The sequence below is a fragment of the Mustela nigripes genome, chromosome 5 (assembly GCF_022355385.1).
Source record: "Mustela nigripes isolate SB6536 chromosome 5, MUSNIG.SB6536, whole genome shotgun sequence".
Classification (NCBI taxonomy): Eukaryota; Metazoa; Chordata; class Mammalia; order Carnivora; family Mustelidae; genus Mustela; species Mustela nigripes.
The window spans coordinates 15162941-15181987 of NC_081561.1; the positions used below are offsets into that span (position 1 = coordinate 15162941).

The window sequence follows — 19047 nt, forward strand, 5'->3', positions numbered from 1 at the left end:
TAAATTCTACCGAATTAAAGTATACTTACTTATAAATAAGAAGGTGCAGTAGGGGCACCTGGGTGGCTCAGTCAGGTAAGTGTCCAACTCTTGATTTGAACTTGGGTCATGATCTCAGGGTTGTAAGACTGAGCCCCTTGTTGTACTCTGCACTGGGCATGGAGTCTGTTTAAGACTCTCTTTCCCCACCTCTACCTCTACAAAAAAAAAAAAAAAAAAAAAAAGGAAGAAGAAGAAAGAAAGATCACATTTATTTGAAAATATAATAGCTGAAAACTTCCTGCATCTGGGGAAGGAAACAGACTTCCATATCCAACAAGCACACAGGACCCTGCAACAAAACCAATCCAAGGAGATCCATATCAAGACACATAATAATTGAAATGGCATAAAGTAGTGATAATGAATGATCCTAAAAGCAGCAAGAGGAAGAACAATTACATACAGGGAAAAACCAATAAGGCTATCAGCTGATTTTTCAGTAGAACCTTTGTAGGCCAGAAGAAAGTGGCATGACATATTCAAAGTGCTGATAGGAAAACAAACAAACAAACAAACAACTGCAGCCAAAAACATCCAGCAAGGTTATCATTCAGAATAGAAGGAGAGATAAAGTGTTTTCTAGAGAAATAAAAGTTAAAGGAATTCATCATCACTAAAGCAGCTTTATAAGAAATGTTAAAGGAAATTTTTTGAGTGGAAAGAAAGGGCTATAATCAGGAGTACGAAAACTATGAAAGGAAAATATTCCACAGGTAAGTACAAACATAATAAAAGTAGTAGATTATCACTTATAAATCCAGTGCAGAGGTTAAAGCACAAAAGTCATAATCAATTTAAAATCTATAAAAATCAGTTAAAGGATTCACAAAATAAAAGGATGTTAAGTATGACATCATATACATAACACTGTGTGTGGGGGTAAAAATTTAGTGCATTTATTTATTTATTTGTTTGTTTTTAAGTAATAGTAGTTACAATTTAATGATGAGCAACACAATCTCTTATAATCTACATATACTGTATAATGCTTATGTGGAATGAAACCAGTATACTTAATTGGTGTTTTACACACACACCCATACACATGTGCATACACACACACACACACACACACACAACTGAAAAACCATCAAAAGAAGTCATTCTATATGGACTATGGTAACACATGAAAAATGTAGCTATGCCATAGAACTAAAGTAATATGAACAGCAATACTGATATGTTAGATAAAGGTGGTTGGTTCTAACACAGAGCTAAGCCTGTATCAGTCATTCTAACTATAATAGCTTATAAAAGCATCAGGTTTCCAGTAGAGAAACTACTCTATGAAAATCAGTAAATCTGTCCAAAGTTTCACATCTGTAAAACCAGGATAAGGCTACAACACTCTTGAAGTGTGAACAAGTTATCCAACCCAAATAGTAAGGTTCCCAACTATAATGTCAGATAGAAAGGTCTTCATCAGCATATGCTCTCTGGCTCCTAGAAAGCTTCAAGTGCATAATATAAAGTTATAATATCAAGTTAAATTGCCCACAAAATAAACTGGAGAAGTTTAGTGAAGTTTCCATTGTGTCATGACTTTTAAACCTCAGGAATGGTGTGGTCTCTTAGGCTTTTCATAATGCTTGGTGCCATCCATTTAATAATATGCTCAAAGATAAAAGCTGGCATGATTGTAATAGTAACTACAGTCTCAGATGTTGACAGTATGTCTGCAAGTTGAGAGTCCTTCAGCTCAATGACATTCTGCCCATTGACTTCACAGATGTTACGTTCACTGAGAAGACCGTTTCTGGCTGCAGAACTATCTTTCACTGTGGATGTTTTCCTTCCATTTTTAAAGATAAAGCCAACACATCCAGTACTATTCTCATGCCTGGTAATTGTCCATTCAAAGGGCCTGTCATGCACAGTCATAATAATCATCTCTCCAAAAGCCTATTTGAGCACCTCGTGTGCTTTTTAGAGCTCCAGCCTACACAGTTTTCCCCACTGATCTGGAGCACTTGGTCCCCAAATCTCAGGCCAACCAGTGAGACTGGAGAATTTGCCTGCACCAGCTGAACAAATAAACTGTTATCTATTGAATTAAGCCTGAACCCAATTTTTCCATCTTGATCTTTACATGAAAAGATTTCATGAATCCTTTGCTTAATTTCTGCTCTATGAATGCAAACACTGTTAACAGTTATGAAGCCACTATATAGTCCAAACTGGAAGGTCCTTGAACTGATGCCCCAGGGGCCAAAGCCATATTTGCATGGATTTCTTCCTCACTTAAACTCAGGCCCCATGTCCTGGGAGAGCTCCGGATACAATTTAGGATAGAGATTTCCATCTTGAGAGATGGAAGCGGAAGCTTCAGGCAAAATTGCTGGGTTGGCAGGATTTGCAGAAAAGGCAGTTTGAGCCTGAATAACTTTGTCTACATTCAGATCTTCAAGAGTTGGGTATGGAGACTTTTTTGCAGGATTTTCCTAGGCTGCAAGGACCCGCTCACCACCATCACTACCACCACCTCTGGTTACTGGCCAAAATTGGCTTTTAGAATTGGTTCAAACTTAAGTGACCATCAGGTTAATACAGATCGTTATATGCATCAGATGTTATATACAAACCTAATGGTAACCATAAATCAAAACCCTGTATTATATGTGCAAAAACTAAAGAGAAAGGAATCAAAGCACATGACTAAAGAAAACCAGCAAAATATAAGGGAAGAAGCAGGAGAAGGAGGACATGGAGAAGAACTGCAAACATATCTGTAAAACAAGTAACAAAATGCAATAAATGCATACCTATCCTTATTTACTTTGAATGTAAATGGATACAATGCTCCAGCTCAAAGACATAGGGTGACTGAATGAATAAAAAAGCAAGACTCATCTATATGCTGCCTACAAGAGATTCATTTCAGACTGAAAGACACAGGCAGATTGAAAACGAAGGGATAGGAAGGCATTTTCCATGCAAATGGAAGCAGAAAGAGAGCTGTAGTAGCAATCCTTATATTGGACAAAATAGACTTTAAAATGAAAGCTGTAAGGAGAGACTACGGAGGACACTACATGATGATAAAGGGAACAATCAATTCAACAAGAGGCTATACCAATTGTAAATATGTGTGCACTTAATAGGAGAACACCTAACTACATAAAGCAACTATTAACAGACATAAAGGGAGAAATTGACAGTAATACAATAATAGTAGGGGACATTAACACTCCACTTACATGAATGGACATCTCACCCAGACAGAATATTGACAAGGAAACAATGGCTTTGAATGCCTCACTGGACCAGATGGAACTAACAGATATATTCAGAACATTTCCATCCAAAAATAGTGGAATACACATTCTTTTCAAGTGCACATGGAACATTCTGCAAAGTGATCACGTTAGGCCACAAAACAATTTTCAGGAAGTTAAAAAAGATTGAAATCATATCAAATATCTTTTCCGACCACAACAATATGAAACTAGAAATCAGTTACAAGAAGAAACCTGAAAAGAACACAAATATACGGAGGCTAAATAACATGCTACTAGACAAAGAATGGATCAACCAAAAAAATCAAAAAGGAAATAAAAAACTGCCTGGGGGCAAATGAAAATGAAAAGACAAGCAGCAAGAAAGTCCAAAATCTTGGAGACACAGCAAAGCTGTTCTAAGAGGAAAGATTATAGCATTACAGGTCTACCTCAAGCAGCAAGAAAAATTTCAAATAACCTAACCTTATATCTAAAGGAGGTAAATAAAAGAAGAACAAATACAGCCCAAAGACAGTAGAAGGAAGAAATGATAAAGATTAGAACAGAAATAAATGAAATAGAGACCAAAATGACAATAGACTAGATCAAGGAAACCAGGAGATGGTACTTTGAAAAGATCAACAAAATTGATAAACCTTTAGCCAGACTTATCAAAAAAGAGAAAGAGAGAGAGAGAGGACTCAAGTAAATAAAATCAGAAATAAAGGAGGAGAAATAACAACTGATACCACATAAATACAAAGGATTATAAGAGAATATTATGGAAAATTATATGCCATAAATTGGACAACCTAGAAGAAACAGATAAACTCCTAGAAATACATAATCTCCCAAAACTGAATCAGGAAGAAATAGATAATTTGAACAGACTGATTATTAGCAATAAAATTAAATCAGCAGTCAAAAAACACAATGAGCAAAAGACATGGATCAGATAACTTCACAGGTGAATTCTGCCAAACAGTTAAAAAAGGGTTAAGACCTATTCTTATCAAACTATTCCAAAAACAGAAGATGAAGGAGAGCTTCCATATTCATTTATAAGTCTAGCATTACTATAATACCAAAACCAGATAAAGATACTATGAAAAAAGAAAACTACAGGCCAATATCCTTGATGAACATAGATGCAAAAATCCTCGATGAAATATTAGCAATAGCATTAAATAATCATTTAAAAATCATTTAAAATACATTAAAATCATCAGTACTATCAAGAGGGATTTAGTTTAGGTGTGCAAGAGTGGTTCAGTATTTGCAAGTCAACCAACATGATATACCACGTTAACAAGAGAAAGGATAAAAACCATATGATCATTGCAATAGATGCAGAAAAAGCATTCGACAAAGTGTAACATCCATTCATGACAAAGACTCTCAACAATGTAGGTTTAGAGAGAACATACCTCAACATAATAAAGACCATATATGAAAAACCCACAGCTAGTATCATCCTCAATGATGGAAAAACTGACAGTTTTTCCTCTAAGATCAGGAACCAGTCAAAGATCTCCAGTCTCACCACTTTCATTCAACATACAAATGGAAGTCCTAGACACAGCAATCAGACAAGGAAAAGAAACAGTGAATGTCCAAATTGGTAAGGAAAAAATAAAGCTTTTCACTATTTGCAGATGACATGATATTAGACATAGAAAAACCTAAAGATTCCACCAAAAAAACTACTAGAACTGATCGATGAATTCAGTAGGTCTCAAGATACAAAATTAATATACAGAAATCTGTTGCCTTCCTATACACTAATAATGAAGTAACAGAAAGAGAAATTAACAAAACAATCCCATTTACAATTTCAGCAAAAAGAATAAAATACCTCGGAATAAACGTAACCAAGTAGGTAAAAGACCTATACTCTGGACACTATAAAACATTGATGAAAGAAGCTGAACATGACACAAACAGAAAGATATTCCATGCTCATGGATTAGAAGAACCAATACTGACAAAATGTCCATACTACCAAAAACAGTCTACAGATTTAATGTAATCCCTATCAAAGTACCAACAACATTTTCCATAGAACTAGAACACAGTCCTAAAAATTGTATGGAACCAACAAAAGACCCCAAATAGCCAAAACAGTCTTGGGAAAGAAGAACTAAGCCGGAAGTAACACAATTGCAGATTTCAATACACACCAAAAAGCTGTAGTAATCAAAATAGTACGGCACAAAAAATACATAAATCAATAGAATAGAATCGAAAGTCCAGAAATAAACCCACGCTTATATGGTCAATTAATCTTCAACAAAGGAGGCAGAGAAACAGCAGAGAAAAGACAGGCTCTTCAACAAATGGTGTGGGGAAAACTGGACAGCTACAAACAAAAGAATGAAACTGAACAACTTTCTTACATCATATACAGAAATAAACTCAAAATGGATTAAAGACCTAATAAGACCCAAGACCTGAAACCACAAAAGCCCTAGAAGAAAACATAGGCAGTAATTTCTCTGACTTCAGCCACGGAAACATTTATCTGGGTGTGTCTCACTGACAAGAGAAACAAAAGCAAAAATAAATTTTTGGGAATAAAAAACTTTAGCACAGTGAAGGAAATCATCAACAAAATGACGAAACAACCTACTGAATGGGTGAAGATATTTGCTAATGATATTTTTTTCACTTTATTTACAAGAACCAAGATATGTAAACAGCCCAGGTGTCCATCAATGAAAAAATGGATAGAGAAGATGTGGTGTGTTGTAAATTACAATGCAATTTATTCATCCATAAAATGGAATGAGATGTTGCTACTTGCAACAACATGAATGGACCCAGGGAATATTATGCTAAGTGATACACGCCAGTCAGAGAAAGACAAACACCATGAGATTGCCTTCATATGTGGAACTTAAGAAACAAAACAAAGAAAAAAAGAGACAAACCAGACTCTTAAATACGGAGAATAAACTCATGCCAGAGGGGAGGTGCGGGGGCAAATGGGTGAAATAGATAAAGGGAATTAAGGGTAGACTTACTGTGATGAGCACTAAGAAATGTATAGAATTATTTTATCATTATACTGTACAGAATTGTATAGAATTATTGTAAGAAATGTAGAGAATTATTTTATCATTATACTGTATACCTGAAACTAATATAACATTGTATGTTAAATGTACTCGAATATAAAAATAAAATAAAACCTGAAAAATAAAAAAATGTTCTGAGGCCCAGTTAGAATTTTCTAGCTTCAGAGGCTGTAAGTATCAGAACGTTCTGGCTTCAGGAGCTGTAAGAGGACTCTCAGTTTCAGCAATATTAAAATGTGAATAAAAAGGAATCTTAGAATCAATGAAATACGGAATTCAATGACACACCCAGTTCAGAAGACCTTAATGATTTTCATGTCTAAACAATTCTAATTTCCTTCTCTCTCCTATTGTGGAGTAGCTAAATTTTATTAACTATAGCAATTCAACTACAGCAAAAGGAGACAAGAAATCCTCTCATTCACATTTCTCCTAACGTTATTTGCACATTGATAATCATCTCATGAAAGTGAACTGCAGGGTTGATCATAAAATTATTTCAATTTGCTAGTGGTTTAAATACAACTAGTTGAAAAAAAGAACCCTTTAAAATTTGATTATTTAAATTCAAGAGGAACACGTGGCAATTATGTAGATTACAATATTCTTCTCATTCTTTTAACCAGTAACTAGTTACTAAAGTGACTAGCATTAAATGTATTTTTAGACCGTTAAAATTCATCTCATTTTCCTTTTTTAAAAAAAGATTTTATTTATTTATTTGACACAGAGAGAGATCACAAGTAGGCAGAGAGGCAGGCAGAGAGAGAGGGGGGGAAGCAGGCTCGCTGTTGAGCAGAGATCCCGGTGCGGGACTCAATCCCAGGACCCTGAGATCATGACCTGAGCCAAAGGCAGAGGCTTAACCCACTGAGCCACCCAGGCGCCCGCATCTCATTTTTCATTGTGGTAAAAGACACATAAGATAAAATTTACCATTAAAAGGGCACAATTTGGGGTGCCTGGGTAGCTCAGTGGATTAAAGCCTCGGCCTTTGGCTCAGGTCATGATCTCAGGGTCCTGGGATCGAGCCCCGCACCCAGCTCTCTGCTCAGTGGGGAGCCTGCTTCTTCTCTCTCTCTGCCTGCCTCTCTGCCTGCTTGTGAGCTCTGTCTGTCAAATAAATAAATAAAATCTTTTTTTAAAAAAGGGCACAATTTAATAGCATTACATACATTCACAGTGTTGTGTAACCACCTCATCTGGTCCTAAAACAGTGTCATCACCCTAAAAGGATATCTTGCACCTGTTAAGCAGTCTCCTCCCCATTTTCTACTGTCCTCAGCCCCTAGCAACCACTTACCTTCTCTCTGTTTCTATGGGTTTTTCTCATTCTGGCTATTTCATATAAATGAAATCATATGACGTAAGACCTCTGGGGTCTGGCTTCTTTCACTTAGCGTGCTGTTTCTGAGGTTCGTCTACACTGTAGCCCGTGTCAGTACTTCATTTCTTTTTTGGGGGCTAATAGCTAATATCCCATTACATGGATATACCACAGTTTGTTTATCCATTTATTGGATGACAGACATTTGGGTTGTTTCTTTTGGCTCTTATGCACAGTGCTGCTATGAGCATTGTTTTTCTATTCTTTGGCATATATACCTAGGAGTGGAACTGACGAATTATGTAGTGATACTATGATTAACTTTTTGAGGAATCAATACATTGATTTCCATAGGGCCTGCATCATTTGCATTCCAATCCACAATGCAGGAGAGGTCCAATTTCTCTATGTCCTTACCAACGTCATTAATTATATTTTTGAAAACAGTTTTTCTGGAGCTGTAAAACAGAATTTGTCGAAGTTTAAATGTACAGAAATTTTTTTTTTTAAAGATTTTTATTTATTTGTCAGAGAGAGAGAGGGAGCGAGAGCGAGCACGGGCAGACAGAGTGGCAGGCAGAGACAGAGGGAGACGCAGGCTCCCTGTGAGCAAGGAGCCCGATGTGGGACTCGATCCCAGGACGCTGGGATCATGACCTGAGCCGAAGGCAGCTGCTTAACCAACTGAGCCACCCAGGCGTCCCTAAATGTACAGAAATTTTTAAAGGTCACTTTGACCCGCTGCTTGGATTTTGTGTGAGCGATGCAGTCACTCACTCCTTCACTACTTCTACTCAGGGCTCCTGGCTTTCTGGAAGCTGCACACACTAGACCTTACAGCTAGTTTTAAGGTTCCCTCCCCGTCCCCCTCCATGGTATAGAACCTTCCCATTCTCTCATAAGCCTTTATTTCCTTCCTTGCTCTCTGCAGCACACGAAGCCTTCCTCTCCACCCCCTAGTCTGAGTCATCGGCCAGCCAGGGCGGAAAGCCACCAAGAGCGATAACAACTATCCCAAATTTCCCCTAGTCCAATCTGATCCTCTCTAAAGACACTCCCTACCATCCCCACTGAACTTCCTGCTATTCCGGGCCCCAGTCCAACCCTTTCTGGTTATGAAAAGTTAACAGTTCTTCAATCAAGCAGATCACACATGTATCTTATCAGAAATCTTGTGATCCTGGTGTGGTGAAAAGGACATTGCCTAAGGTGGCAGAACATGTGAGTTTCAGGCCATTCCCTTCTGAATTCCTGCTGTGTTCCTGCTAGGTACTGAATTGCTCCAGGCAGATTACTTACCCTGCCAAGGTCTCAAGTCAATAACATGGACAGAATACCCTCTTTTCCTAGGATATGATGACCTTAGACAACCACTCTAACTGAGAATAATTCTGTGATTATGATGTGAAAGGCTGCCCCATGGTGGGCTGGAACACTGGTTTCTAGATGTAACAAATGGGTAAAAACACCCAAGGCATTTGGGAGATGACACCGGACATTAAAAGAAATTCACCATTTACTGTTAACCATTTCAGGAAGGAGAACACAAAATCTCCGAATGAAAGCCAGTCCTTTAACTTCAAGGCATTGTTGCTGGGTGCTTTAGTCTTGTTTTTCTAATTTCGAGGGAACCAGTAGCTCAGAGGACAGATGCTCAGAGAAGTGGAAACCCAAGCTCTCACCCACATCTCAACAGCATGTGCCATCTGCACTGTTTCTCATTTGTCTGTCTCCCTAGTTAGTTCTCTCGGTGTTTGGGACTCAAAGTTCTGGGTCCTGTGGGAGGGAGACGACCCGCCGGGGGGTAACGAGCATTTTGAAGCATAATTAGCCCCTGCAGCCACTAGAGGGCAGAGCTCAGCCTGTGGATGCGCTTTCCTGGGCTGCAGCCTTAGCCCTTGGCTGCATCTCCCCGGCGGGTCCCCAGAAGGCGCTGCTGCTCCTGCGGTCAGGTCCGCAGTCCTGGCAGGGAGCTCCTCACTGGAGTGGGGGTGGAAATCTACCTTGTTTCAGAGGCCAGCTTGGGAGGGGCACCTTGTCTTCTCTGAGATGCTGCCTGGCACTGGGAGCCCAGGAGGAGTTTTCCTTTTTTGGAATTAAATTCTGTAACTTGAATTCATCATTGGCATGAAAATTACTTATAAAGTCCTTCAGGAGCGTTGTACGCTTGTGAGCATTGAGCTAGAAAAGACTAAACATGCTGGCCCGTCAAGGTTGAGTGACCTATGGAAAAATGCTGGAGGAAATTCTCCTGCTGTCAATTTTTTTCAGAGACAGCAGGGTGATACCATTCCTTTCCCTTGCCTAAAACGATGGGCACGATATCCACTTTGGTATTTTCTTAGAATTCTTATATGCATGTTTTCATTCTACCCCTAACTCTGTGAGGGAGGCATTATGACTATCCCTATTTTATTATCATTTTAAAACTCAATCTTGTTTTGTTTTTCATTCAATTTCTATTTTAACAATTGAAAATTTTCCAAAGTAAACTGATGTTCAAAACATGAAATGCCACTAGACAGCTTATCTTAAGAAGGAGCATTTCCTGCGTTACCCCTTCCCACACTCCGTCCCTGGTTCTGAAACTCGGGGGCAAGCATTTGAATTGTTAGCATTTTCAGGATTTCTGATGGTCCCTGCCTATCTCTGAGGAACGTGCTTATGCTATTATTTTTTGGTTTCTAAGTCTAGATGTTAGCAATTGATTTCACTTTTTTTTTTTTTTTAAAGATTTGATTTATTTATTTTCCAGAAAGAGAGAGAGAGAAAGCACACAAGCAGGAAGAGAGGCAGGCAGAGGCAGAGAGAGAGGCAGGCTCCCTGCTGAGCAAGGAGCCCGATGCGGGCCTCAATCCCAGGACCCCAGGATCATGACCTGAGCCAAAGGCAGCGGCTTAACCCACTGAGCCACCCAAGCATCCCTTGATTTCACTTTTTTGAGGAAGTTGCCCATGATCCCTATTTTGAGGAGAAGCAAACCAAAGCTCAGGAAGTTTAAGGGGCTTGTCCAAGACCACATAACCAAGAGCCAATGGAAATTAGGACCTGCATCTTCTAAGTTTAGAATCTGTGTCATTTCCACCAATGTGCTGTGGGGATTACTAGAAAGATGCTGATTACTCTCCAGGGTCCTTAGTTAGCCCTTGGCATTCAGTCTGGTAATTGATGTAATGTCTCCTTAAAACAGAGTTGCCAGATAGAATACAAGATGTCCAGTGACATTTGAAATTCCAGATAAAGAACAAAATTTTTTTAAAGTGTAAGTAAGTGTGTCCCCAGAATTGTATGGGATATACATGTTGAAATGTTATTTATACTTCCATTGGCTAAATCTGGCAAGCCTACCTTAAAACTAGGAATCTAGGCCTTCTACTTTGGTTTTAAAAGTCTAGCACTACAGATAGGGTGAGAAGTCTGTGATTAATGCATGACAAAGAAATTTTTCTTAGACAGACATTATTCATTATTTCCATATGGATTAAATACAAAACAGGCAAAACCTAAAAATACAGTGTTTAGGGATACAGACATATATAGAAAAATTATAATGAAAAGAAAGTAAATTAATAACACAAAATTCAGGAGAGGAGGGGGAGATTCCCTGAGGAGTGGCACAAAGGGGCTTCTAAGGTAAACTGATGGTAGTACAGTGGTGGTTACTTTATTTTTTTGGTGTAATATATTTCTATAAGCTCTTCATAGGTATGTTATATATTACTAAACATAAAATGAAAGCTAGCCTGGATTCTGGAATGAGAGAGACATAGGTTCTAGTACTAGCTTTAGCCCAGGTGGCTTTAATTTCTCCATCTATAGGATGGGAATACTATGACCTATTTTGTCAGCATTGTTGTGTGGTTCAGAAATAACATATGTAAAGAGCACAGACTGTACAACAGCATGACCTTGGTAGACTTTATTATCAATTAAGCTCATGTGGGGTGAAAACCAGAAGATTGTGACAAGGCTTCCACATCCCACCGGGTAAACTTTGGTCAGAAACTCTCACCCTTGCTGCCTGTTGCATCCTGACCTGAATTCCCTCTTTCATTAGTATTTAAGTTCTGAAGATAGGGCCTGACACTTTACATAATTTTTGGAGGCTGAAATACTTCTGAAAAAGGAATACCAGCCCTTTAAGAAGGAGATTTATGAGTGCATGGGAGGATGTTTGTAACTACAACAGTTAGAAAGAAAAGTTGATTCCTTGCTCATGTTAAGTACTAGCTTTTTATGAAGCCAGCATTACTCTGATCCCCAAACCAGGCAAAGACCCCACCAAAACGGAGAATTTCAGACCAATATCCTTGATAAATATGGATGCCAAGATTCTCAACAAGATCCTAGCTAATAGGACCCAACAGTACATTAAAAAGGTTATCCACCATGATCAGGTGGGATTTATCCGTGGGATGCAAGGGTGGTTCAACATTCGCAAATCAATCAATGTGATAGAACAAATCAATAAGAGAAGAGAGAGAAGAACCACATGGTGTTGTCAATTGATGCAGAAAAAGCATTTGACAAGATACAGCATCCATTCCTGATTAAAACCCTTCAAAATATAGGGATAGAGGGAACAATCCTCAACTTTGTAAAACCTATCTATGAAAAACCCACAGCGAATATTATCCTCAAGGGGAAAAGCTGACAGCCTTCCCTTTGAGATCAGGAACACAACAAGGATGCCCATTCTCTCCACTGTTGTTCAACACAGTACTAGAAGTCCTGGCAACAGCAATCAGACAACAACAACAAAAAAATTAAAAGGTATTCAAATTGGCAATGGAGAAGTCAAACTCTCTCTCTTTGCAGATGACATGATACTTAATATGGAAAACCCAAAAGACTCCACCCCTAAACTACTGGCACTCATACAGCAATTCAGTAATGTGGCAGGATACAAAATCAATGCTCGGAAATGACTTGCTTTCTTATACACTAACAGTGAAAATACAGAAAGGGAGATTAGAGAATGGATTCCATTTACTATAGCACCATACGATACCTGGGAACAAACCTAACCAAAGAGGTAAAGGATCTGTACTCAAGGAACTACAGAACACTCATGAAAGAAATTGAAGAAGACACAAAAAGAGGGAAGACCATTCCATGCTCGTGGATCGGAAGAATCAGTACAAGCTTCAAAGCACGGGAGGCACAGAGAGAGATCAATGAGGAAAAGTCTTCTGATTGGAACACGTAACCAAATCATTTGTTGGAGACATGCAAAAAGTGATTTTTCTTAATTGTATATTCTCAGAAGTTTTACCCCTGACATTAAAATTACTCCTCTGGATGAAGAAATACATTTTTGGCAAAATTCTGAATTGCTTTTTAAATTTCCAACTGTATACTTCCATATATTCTAATATATTGAAATCTTTCTGGTTTAAAAAAAAAAAACAACAACCAACTGTCCTTAACCCAAGATTTTGCTTTAAGCCATGATTTAATGTTAAGTAAACAGTTCTTTTATTTAGCCGGAGGACAAGACCTTCAAATTTGGAATGTTAATTGAAATATTTTTCTTACAAGAATTCAGAATTGACTGAAAGGAGGAACTGCTATGCCAATTTAGCAGGAAGTGTCCTACAAAAATTATTTTTATGCTTCTTGCACTGAGTTAAATGCCTTGGGACTAAGATATTCAAACTCACTAATCACCCACTGATAAACCATTTCACCTTAACAATGTTAATACTCAATGCTGCCAAAGATACTGTGAAGTGGGAATTCTTATAGTGGAGTATAAATTGGGACAACCTTCTGGAGAACAGTTTGCTGGAAGGTATTAAGAGCTCTAAACATGCTCATATTCTTTGACCTTATAATTCTACTAGGACTCTTTCTTTCAAAACTCTCAGAGACATGGCCTCAATCAACAGGGACCTCCCTCTTTCCTTCCTCAGAGGCCTGGGTCCCAGTTCACAGAATAAATGTGCACGCATATTTATCAAGTGTTTCTGACAATGCTGAAAAAGTAAGTTATCTAAACATTTATCAACAGGGGGATCATGGGGTAACTTACTGTGTACTCATATTGTGGAGGATAAGCCCATTAAAAGCATGTTGGCCACAATTTTTATGAAAAGAGAAAATGCTCACATTTATGTTATATTAATGTTATGTTAAATGAAAAAAGTAGTATGAAGTAATACAAATGATCTCGATGTAAAGTATCTATAAAAACAATGGAATAAATAAACCAAAATATTAACAAGTAGTAATTTTTAGATTGTGGGATTGTGATTTTGTTTTTTTCTTTATGCTTTTCTCTATTTTCCAGATTTTCTACAATGAGCACCACTACCATTATACTAAAAAACAAGAAGATATTTAAAAAATTCTAAGGTGGTGGCATATTTTTATATTTGTCATACCTGAACTGACTCATGTACAGAGAGAAAGAAATCTAATGGCACAGGTAGGATATATCATTGTCAGTTCCTCAAAGCAGGGATGAAATGGCATTTTCTCAGAAAGGACCTGTGCATTTTATATTTTTGTTAAAGCATATCACTTTACTATATTTAGGAAACCTCAGCACATGGGTTTAAATAAAAGGCACATTTTCATATGGTATATGAAATGCCACAAATCTCTAGTCTCTTGGGAGAACATGCAATTTGTAATGCCTATTATTTTTATGTTATTAAACCCATCTCTGTTAATAAGATCTATAATTATTAAGCAGAAAGCATAATGAAGTTGGCTGATTACAAAGGGAGGAGAAGCCAAGTGTTTCAAACCTTCTGACACTTTCTGTGATAGCCACTGTTATTTTGAAATAATTTTACTGAGAAAGGAATATGTTTACAGAACATTAATTGATGAATTTATATTGCTTAAGAGCCCTCAATTTCTGAATTTGGGCATTGAGCGAGTTCTCTCTCTCTGTGAAGAATTTCTTGGTGGGAATACGGTAAAGCAGGAAGTCCATGGCCTAAAATAAAGGTGTGAGGTCGGACTTAAAGGCTGAGGTCTGGAAACCCTTCCACCGCGCCTCTACCTAGGAAAACTCTTCACAGGCAGGGTCCAGTTTGGCTTTCAGGATGCTCTGTGCCTTTTTTCTTTCCTTCTTTTTTTTTTTTTTTTTTTTTTTTCTGGGTAGGGCTCCCTTACATTAAGTAAATGATGACTTATTAAGTTTTGGTATTGATGCATTCATATTTGTAGTGTAGTCTAACATTCTTATTGAGTATAAAGAGGGGAAATGCTCTATCTTGTATTCTTAATCCCTTGGGGCTTTTCATTTTGAGATTAATCAAATCAACTATGTGCAGACTCTAGGAGTTTCTTATTCCTTTACATAAAACTCATATGGAATAATGGGCTTCATGGGCTCTCTTCCCAAGTATTGGTAAAAGATCATTTCAGAATCAAATACTTAAACCTTACACCGTGCCCCATAATAATCATCATTTAAAGCTACCATTAAATTGGGACCCCACGAGTGAACATCTTAAAATTCCTTCTGGAATTTGAGAGGCAGGGCAGGGGTTGAGGTGGATAGGAAAGGAAAAAATGAAACAAGATGGGATCGGGAGGGAGACAAATCATAAGAGACTCGTAAGCTCACAAAACAAACTGAGGGTTGCTGGGCGGCTGGGTGAGGGACACTGGGGAGGGCCTGTGCTACGGTGAGCACTGTGAAATGTGTAAGACAGATGTTTCACAGGTCTGTATCCCTGGGGCAAATAATACATTATATGTTAATTTTTAAAAATTCCTTCAGAAAAGATAACTTGTACTTCTGTCAATTCTTCAAACAAAATTTTGCCTTGCTAAGCTTTAAAGTTTGAATCTAACAGCATGGAATTCTCTGCTGTTTTTATTTACTTAATAGTTTATTGGACAAATATGCTCCCCAGGAAGCATAGCATAGGATTTGGGGGACAGACATAAAGCAAGGGTCATGTTTGTGGAGATAAGCATAAGGGGGAGGTTGGGACCTAGCCATGAAATAGGTCTATGTTACTATAACCTATATATATATGCATATATGTGGATTTCTGTTCATCAAGGGAAGTATTTTCAGAAAAAGAAGAAATCTATTCTGCTTGACGATGCCGTGGCAGCAAACCACTTTCTGCTTTCCCAGCCAGCTCCTTTAGGTTCTGCCCCTCAGGCACCAGAGGGAGAGCTCAACGGTGGAGAAGGAAGCAAGGCCTGCTTTCCTGTTTGCTTCCTGGTTTTTGTCAACTCACCTTAGCCAGCTACTTCACGCCAGCAGCAGCAGCCCCTTCTAGAAGCTCCAGTTGATTTCAGTTTACCAATTTTCTACACCTTGGAGAACCAGCCTTGTCATACACTTGCAGGGACATGGCCTCAGTGAGCAGGGATCCCCAGCCCCTTCCTCACAGGTCTGCTTCCCTGCTCCTCTCCCTCGGTCTCTGAGGTACGTGCATCATCTGTATCACTGGCCCTCCTCTGAGGGCTGAATTCCCACTGTGAGACCCATTCTCCAGGCTTCCGAGTTCCAGTAATTCTGACCTCTTTCTTTCTTTCTTTTTTTTCCAAGATTTTATTTATTTATTTGACAGAGATCACAAGTAGGCAGAGATGCAGTAAGAGAGAGAGAGAGAGGAGGAAGCAGGCTCCCTGCCGAGCAGAGAGCCCAATGCAGGGCTTGGTCCTGGGACCCTGAGATCATGACCTGAGCTGAAGGCAGAGGTTTTAACCCACTGAGCCACCCAGGCGCCCCTGACCTTTTTCTTTAGTTCCTCAGTCTTACAGGTAGGAGCTGCACACTGGGATGCCCTTCCATGATACCAGTCTCCTTTTCTTGCTTTTTTGGTGTTCTAGTACCTGGTCAGTAATCCTTTCTGTTACATTTTCTCTGTTAAAGTAACTGGTGTGATTTCTGGCTTCTTTCCTAAAACAGTAAGATCGAGGTCAGTGTTAATCCTAATGGAATGCACAGGACTGGTTGCTAAGTACTTCCTGTGGATAAGAGAAGAAAAAATTACTTCTTTTGTAGCTCAGAAGCCTTCTCCTAAAGTCTACTTGACTGGGTTATAAAGAGAAATGAATTTACAGATACACACATTTAATCAGCTATATAGGAATGATTTTTAAAATACACATGCATATTTTTTCTCCTTGCTTTCATAAGAACTTCTTTTAGAAATTCCCATTCCTATAAAACATGTAATGCACCAAACATTTTGTAAGATTCCAAGGACGTGTTAAAAAAAAACTATGTGTCTCATTGACTCCATCTTTAAGACAATTAAACAGAAAACATTTTGAATATTAAGTCAATACAAAGTAACTAGTAATAAATCTCTTATGTGTTAATGTAAATAAGGTATTTAAAAAATAACTATATTTTCCAGAACATAAAACATTTAGTCAGAAGAATGGCAAGATACTAAAATTGTGCAGATCTTTTCAATACCTGGCTTAATAGAAGACAGATGGGTTCTCTTATATGCTCACATTCAATCTGTTGAGATATGCTGTTTTTGTGAACGATGTGAAAAAAAATAACCTCGACAGATATATAGTTTAAAATGTGAATGGCATTTTTCTAATATATATAAGCGGAAGCAAATTAACATAGTGTCATATTAGTTTCAGGTGTATAATAATTCAGCAATGCTATCTATATATTACTCACTGCTCATCATGTAAGTACATTCTTAATCCCTTTTACTTATCTCACCCCCCCCCCCCCCCCCTCCGGGAACCCTCACCTTGTTTCCTGTATTTAAGTTTGGTTTTATTTGTATCTTTTTTTCCTAGTTTGTTTTGTTTTTTAAACTCCACGTATGAGTGAAGTCACATGGTATTTGTCTTTCTCTGACTGACTTATTTCACTTAGCCATTATACCTTCTAGCTCCATCCATGTTGCTGTAAATGGCAATGCCCATTCTTTTTTATGGCTGAGTAATATTCCATTGTGTGTGTGTTTACCACATCATTATTCATTCATTTATCGATGGACACTTGGGTTGCTTTTGTATCTTGGATACTACAAATAATACTGCAATAAACATAAGGGGGCTTCTATCTTTTTAAATTCGTGTTTTTGTTTTCTTTGGATAAATACCCAACAGTGGTATTATGGGATCATTGGTAATCCTATTTTTAATTTTCTTCCTTTCTTTTTTTTTTCTCCTATTTTTAAATTTCTGAGGAACCTCCATACTGTTTTCCACAGTGGCTGCACCAATTTGCATTCTCACCAACAGTGCACAAAGGTTTCTTTTTCTCCACATCCTTCTCAACACCTGTTATTTCTTATCTTTTTTTTTTTTAAGATTTTATTCATTTATTTGACAGAGAGAGAAACAGCGAGAGAGGGAACATAAGCAGGGGGAGTGGAAGAGGAAGAAGTAGGCTTCCAATTGAGCAGGGAGCCCAATGTAGGGCTTAATCCCAGGACCCTGGGACCAAACCTGAGCCGAAGGCAGACGCTGAATGACTGAGTCACCCAGGCACCCCTCTTATCTTTTTGATTCTAGACATTCTGACAGGAGTACGGTGCTATCTCATGGTGGTTTTAATTTGCATTTCCCTGATGATTAGTGATGTGAAGCATCTTTTCATGTGTCTGTGGGCCATTTATATGTCTTCTTTGGAAAAAATGTCTATTCAGGTTTTAATCAGATTATTTGCGGGTTTTTGTGTGAGCTGCAAAGGTCTTTATATATTTGGGATATTAACCCCTTATCAGATATAAAATTTGTAAATATCTTCTCCCACTCAGTAGGTTGCCTTGTCCTTTTCTTGATGGTTTCCTTTGGTGTGCAGAGGCTTTTTATTTTGGTGTAGTCTACTAGTTTGTTTTTGCTTCTGTTTCTCTTTCCAATGGAGACATATCTAGAAAAATGTTTCCATGGTTATATCAAAGAAACTATCGTTATGTTTTCTTCTTAAAGTTTGATGGTTTCAGGTCTCACATTTAGGTCTTTAATTCATTTTGAGTTTACTTTTGTGTATGGTGAGAGAAAGTGGTCCAGTTTCATTCCTTTGTTTGTAGCTGTCCAGTTTTCCCAGCACCATTTGTTGAAGAGACTGTCTTTTCCTCATTGTGTATCTTACCTCCTTTGTCGTAAGTTAATTGACCATGTAAGGGTGGGTTTATTTCTAAGCTCTCTATTCTGTTCTAATGATCTCTATATCGGTTTTGTGCTGGTACGTGTAGTAATCAAAAAATTCTGATTTTTGATTACTACAGCTTTTTGGTGTATCTTGAAGTTTGCGATTGTGATACTTCCAGATCTGTTCTTTCCCAAGATTGCTTTGGCTATTTGGGGTTCCTTGTGGTTCCATACAAATTTTAGGACTATTTGTTTTAGTTCTGTGAAAAATGTTGTTGGTATTTTGATAGGGATTACATTAAATCTGTAGACTGCTTTTGGTAGTATG

General features: G+C 38.0%; 1 protein-coding gene and 1 pseudogene across 1 annotated transcript in view; both read right to left on the bottom strand.

Moving 5' to 3' along the window:
- Window positions 1–19047, bottom strand: part of DTNBP1 (dystrobrevin binding protein 1) — a 202832-nt gene that overhangs the window by 149095 nt on the left and 34690 nt on the right. The window lies entirely within an intron of this gene.
- On the bottom strand, window positions 1588–3251 carry LOC132018532 (syntenin-1-like; annotated as a pseudogene).